The sequence below is a fragment of the Periplaneta americana genome, chromosome 11 (genome assembly GCF_040183065.1).
Source record: "Periplaneta americana isolate PAMFEO1 chromosome 11, P.americana_PAMFEO1_priV1, whole genome shotgun sequence".
Lineage (NCBI taxonomy): Eukaryota > Metazoa > Arthropoda > Insecta > Blattodea > Blattidae > Periplaneta > Periplaneta americana.
The window spans coordinates 59,736,908-59,743,135 of record NC_091127.1 but is presented as its reverse complement, the minus strand read 5'-3'; the positions used below and the strand labels follow the sequence as shown (position 1 = coordinate 59,743,135).

Below are 6,228 nucleotides of genomic sequence, written 5' to 3'. Positions count from 1 at the left end.
CTCCAAATTTTAATTCCGTATCTGTACGTGGTTGCTCATTGCTACAGTTCATCTTTAAAAAAGAAGTGAGCATTTTGTTTTGTATGGTGTGTACTTTCTTGAAGAATGTTTTCTTTTGTTAGTTTGTTATTTAACGACGCTGTACCAACTACGAAGTTATTTAGCGTCGTTGAGATTGGTGATAGCGAGATGGTATTTGGCGAGATGAGGCCGAGGATTCGCCATAGATTACCTGGCATTTACCTTACGGTTGGGGAAAACCTCGGAAAAAACCTAACCAGGTAATGAGCCCAAGCGGGAATCAAACCCGCGCCCGAGCAACTTCAGACCGGCACGCAAGCGCCTTAACCGACTGAGCCACGCCGGTGGCTAAGAATTTTTTTTTTTTGCTCTAAATTCAATACACGGTTATCGTTAATCACACAGAAAAAGTGTTTGCAGTTCACATTCGTTATGGTACTTACTTTAAAGCAAATATTTGTCAGTTTAATACAAATAATACAGTATGGCTTGAAGAAATAAAGTTCTAAAAAGGGCTAAACCATCTCTTCATGAAGCCTAAAAGAGAGTTATTATTATTATTATTATTATTATTATTATTATTATTATTTTATCATTTTTATTATTATTAGACTATTATTATTATTTTATCATTTTTATTATTATTATTATTATTAGACTATTATTATTATTATTATTATTATTATTTTATCATTTTTATTATTATTAGACTATTATTATTATTACTATTATTATTATTATTTTAGCATTTTTATTATTATTAGACTATTATTATTATTATTATTTTATCATTTTTATTATTATTAGACTATTATTATTACTTGTCAATTGCATATCTTTACAATATTACTTATAGACTGTTATATTGATTGTATTTCATCTCACTGCCATTTTCTATCATTCATTCTCATCATTTGTTGTTTTGTTTTGTTTTGTATCTTGTGCTAAACAGTAATTGGCCTTGTGCTGTTGTTTTGCACGTTAATATCCTAAATAAATAAATAAAATAAATAAATAAATTATTATTATTATTATTATTTTATCATTTTTATTATTATTAGACTATTATTATTATTATTATTATTATTATTATTATTATTATTTTATCATTTTTATTATTATTAGACTATTATTATTATTATTATTATTATTATTATTATTATTATTATTTTATCATTTTTATTATTATTAGACTATTATTATTATTTTATCATTTTTATTATTATTATTATCATTATTTTTTATTATTATAATTTTTATTATTATTATTATTATTATTATTATTATTATCATCATCATTATTATTTTATTATTATAATTTTTATTATTATTATTATTACTATTGTTATTATTATTAGCCTATTATTATTATTATTATTAGTAGTAGTAGTAGTAGTAGTAGTAGTAGTAGTAGTAGTAGTGTACCAAAATAGTGGAATGCCAGTATTAAAAACCGCGAAAATCTGCTATTACAAATTTCCTTCGGAATTCGAATCCCGGTTTCCAGCATGAAAAGCCGTTCGGCTAACGGTGCATCGATGCTGTTACAACACTTTCTCATTATAATTGGTACAATGAGAAAGTATAAAGTCTCTGTATCTAGGGTTATGATGTCATAAGCTTTAAATTGCTTGTCTACTGAGCAATAACATGGCTTCGAGCAAAAAATCGTTAACCTTCACTGTAATGGTAAGGTTGTCTGAAATATTTATTTGAGAGTTGTTTTCCTTGTACAGCTCGCAGTAACGACTAGAAACTTTGTTCAGAAGTTTGATAGTTACTTCAGAGTACTCTTACCCCTGAGCAAGAAAATGAACGTATTCTTCTTTTTATTGTGTACTACAAAAGGAATGGCTAGTGATGAGCGAATTGCATTCAAGATGACTAACAAGGACGGGGTAAGCTTCTGGGATCACATATTCTGTTTATACTGTTTCAGATTAAAGTTAACGATGTAAAACAACGTGTAGCAAAACCGAACTGTACAGCACCCGCGAAAGATCTGAAAGCCTCACCACCGCACCGTTGAGATTTAAACGGTAGGTATCGGTTTCTGTTTAGACGTAAGTCCATTTGCAAAACATTTCTCTCTTCGTCAATCGTTCGCTCGCTAATAGGTTCTTGTGAATCTCTTTGTGCTACATTACGAAGCTTTTAAATATTCAGTGATAGCATTTTTTAAGTGTGAATATCATCATCATCATCATCATCATCATCATCATCATCATCATCATCATCCTGTAGCTTCCAAGGAGTTTGGCCACAGCTTGATCCGTTTCAGTCTCATATTAGAGGTTGAGAATTCTCTTCAGTGGTCTTCCAATTTGTTTTGTAGTACTCCCATTTATAACCTGCTGTTCTTCTTAAATATTTCATTTCTGCCGCAGTTATTCTCGATTTATCTTTTTCCTTTATTGTCCAGTTTTATAACCGTATAGTAAAGTCGAAAGAGCCAGTATGTTTTATAATCTTATCGGGTTTTAGTTAAAGTTTGTTTTGATTTAAATACATTGTTAATGTCAGTAACCTTTATGAAATTGTTTATTTATGAATAATATCAAATTCAGTTTCATATGAAACAATATTACCTAAATATTTAAACTGAATTACCTGTTTGGTTATTTATGACAATTTTATGTATTTAAATTGTGTATACAAGGTGATTCACGAGGATTTACCGTCCTTTACGGAGCTTATTTCTGAAGACGTTTTGAGCAAAAAATGTCATATAAACATAGTTCCTATTCTCAATATTTTCAGAGTTACACTAACTTAAATTTGTTTGTGAAATGCGTTCTTTCTTTAGTCTCAAGTTAAAAAAATAATACCAATACAGAAGGAACCATTCAGAAGAATCATTTCTTTAATTTCCAAGTATTATGAAGCTAAAAATGTGCTGTCAACTCCTTAGTTGCTTCTGTTTTAATAGAAAATTACATTATCCTTATACACTTATCACAACAATTATTATAAATCACATCACTTCCACCAACTTAATTATTTGAAGTTAAATTTTGCATCTTAATTTACAATCCTAGAGAGTTTACAACACATTTTAAAAAATGTCGCCGTCCGCTTGAGTACACTTGGCCGCACGCTTGTGAACGGCACTCGTCGCTCTACGTAACTGCATACGGCTATCTTTGATTTCCGTAGCGCTCGCGCTGGCTGCTGACTGCACGCTGACCAAGATCACGCGTTCACAGCAGTGCGTTCCAATAACGAAACGTAACTCTGTAGATATTGAGAATAGAACCCATGTTTATATGACTTTTTTGCTCAGAATGTCTTCGGAAATAAACTCCGTAAAGGACGGTAAATCCTCGTGAATCACCCTGTATACACTTAGTTTATGTGTTTTCAGTCCATTAATAGTTTTCTGCCCAAGGGCGGTTTTAACTGCAAATCCATCGTTCTCCAATCTCTCCTACATTCTGCCTTACTTTTAGAGTCCGCATATGATCCATATACACTGCCCGTGTCTCATGTCCTGAACCGAGAGTTCCCTAGTGCTTATAACCACGCCTCTTAGGTCTGCTCGGACAGGCACGGGAGTTGCAGCGTGGCGGCACGGCAGCATATTACATGTGCTGAAAACATTATCCTATGCCATCGCAGGGATCTTTACTGATTATAATACTGGATACTCTAATCGTGGTTACCACTATCGCTATTATCTCTGATGGCGATTGCCTAAAATGTATGTACACACTAGGCCACTCGTTCAGTCTGGACAACTGCTGAATTGCCATACAGCAGGATTCTCAAAGTGTGTTCCGGGGTTCCGTGAGCCCTATATGATTTTAAATGTTATTTTATATTTTTTTTACTTGGTTATTTAACGACATTGTATCAACTACTAGGTTATTTTGCATCGATGGGATTGATGATAGCGAAATGGTATTTGGCGAGATGAAGTTGGGGATTCGCCAAACATTACATGACATTCGCCTTACGGTTGGGGAAAACCTCGGTGAAAAGATCCAACCAGGTAATCAGCCCAAGCGGGAATCGAATCCGCAACTCTGGATCGATAGGCAAGCGCCTGGGCTGCTCTGGTGGCTATTTTATACTTAGTGGATACTACAAAAATATATAGAAATGTTATGAAAATATCAATCATTAATAACATGAAACCAACGATAATAATAATAATAATAATAATAATAATAATAATAATAATAATAATAATAATGATAATAATCCAAGAATATGCGTAATAATAATATTCCAATAATATGCGCAATAATAATATGTTTAATGAACATCTAAAACGGAAAATACCCATAATACTTATCACTTTCGTCACTGGATTCTCTGCGTATGTGTTCACTAAAACAGAATATCGAAAAGACAAAATGCAGAAGTACAGTAGAAATGAGACTACAACTTTCCGCCATGAAGCCAGTTTGCAAGCTTAAAAAGCAAATACATTCGTCCTACTGAACAGAATTATTGAGATACTAGCTTCCACTTGTCTGTTAATTATTAAATACTAATAAAATATTACAAGGATTCCGTAGTTACACTTTAGATTAAAAAGGGGTTTCGCGGTGGAAAAAGTTTGAGAAACACTGCCATAGAGGAAAGAGTTTACGGATGTGTACAAATGACAACCGTAATCGCGATTAGGTCGATAAACTCGAGTAGAGATTGTAGTCTACCACTAGTATTAGTGTATAGTTACAGGAATTGATGAGAAGGACATCATTTGTTTTGTCAGGGGACAGCCTATACATTCGCTTGTCCATGGCTGATCTTGCTCCATAGCCGACGAAAGGAATCCTGAAAAGGCCGATGTGTTGAGCGTAAGGTAGTAGGCACATGCGGTACCCAGCACCTCCTACTCCCCCCCCCCTCTGCTTCTCGCACCGCAAAGAAACAGCTCAGGAAGTGAGGCACGGGCAGTATATATCTGCCGTTTACAATCTGATATCTTCTTTTGTCCCGAATTTTTCTCCCGTTCACTATCGCTTCCAGTGCATCCTTCAGTAGAGAGTTTCTTCTCAGCCTTTATGTAATTATAAATTTTATACTGTAAGTTTTAATTGTAAATGGAATGGCTCTAGTTATTTCAAAATTAAAAGAGAAGAAGCTTCATAATAAAATCTAAGAAGTTAAAAACATTGTATTGGTATAATTATTATATATCTAAGAAGCTCCTCAAGAAACTAAAACTCCTCTATACAAAGTTGAAGATGGTGTGGCAATGGCTACAGACTTGTTCGTGTCAGTGTGCAGAAATTTGTGGCAGAAGCGAGATAGATAGTGGTAATGGCACTAATATTGTACTTTGTGTAAAGAGATTGTAAATATTCAATAACATTTTATTTCTGGCACTTCCATTTTAATGAAATAAAATACTGTAATTATTGTTAGACGTTTCTCTCAGTTCAAAACTGAATTGTTACGTAACATGTTATTAAGTCCAGAAAAAACTGCAATAACAATTTGGTGAAATGTGGGCTATGTGGGTTGTACGTCATATGTCAATGTTCTTATTGTCTATAACAGTTTAGAGAATATTTTAAAGCAAAGTATAAATTTATACTTTTTCTAGAAGGCCTCGAATAACAATAAGAAGAGAGATACCCATCAGGAACAATTAGAATATTTTATAAATTTTATTTTACTTACCTCGCAACTGCCGAGGTTATATCAGCGTCGCCGGTGTACCGGAATTTGGTCCCCCAGGGGCTCTTTCACAAACAAATAAATTTACTGACATGAGTCTGCCGAATTTAAATGTCATCGACCTGAGCCGGGATCGAACCGCAACCTCGAGCACAGAAGGCCAGCACTCTACCGACTGCGCCACCCAGACCGACTAGAATATTTTAGAGCAAGATATAAATTAATACTTTTTCTAGAAGGCCTGGAATAGCAATAAGAAGTGAGATATCCATCAGGAACGGTTCTGTTTTTTCATATTATTTGCTGTAGAAGTAGAAAAATCACCTCGAAATGGTAAGGAAGAGTCTGTGTAGTGAAAGAACAAGAAGAAGAATGTAGTAGGCAGACCTGATCTCTAGAAGACCAGACAAGGATTCTTTGCTGACATACAAACATTGGCAGCGCGTCTTCACCCATCAACATCATGTCTCAACGGAGGAACATCGACTTCCTGTTCTTTTCACACATGGGGACAATCTATATCCAGTCCTTTATAGCATTTTTCTTTCCGTCTCAACTCGTCAGTGAAGAGAA

The 6,228-nt window shown here is 33.8% G+C and overlaps 1 protein-coding gene across 1 annotated transcript in view; it reads left to right on the top strand.

Annotated features, from left to right (window-relative positions):
* The first annotated feature begins 1,790 nt into the window (after nt 1-1,790).
* The window catches only part of LOC138709047 (voltage-dependent calcium channel gamma-1 subunit), a 133,376-nt gene continuing 128,938 nt past the window's right edge, over nt 1,791-6,228 (top strand). Inside the window, exon 1 of the mRNA XM_069839541.1 lies at nt 1,791-1,919. The gene's annotated coding sequence lies outside the window, so the exon portion shown is untranslated. The remainder of the gene's footprint in view (nt 1,920-6,228) is intronic.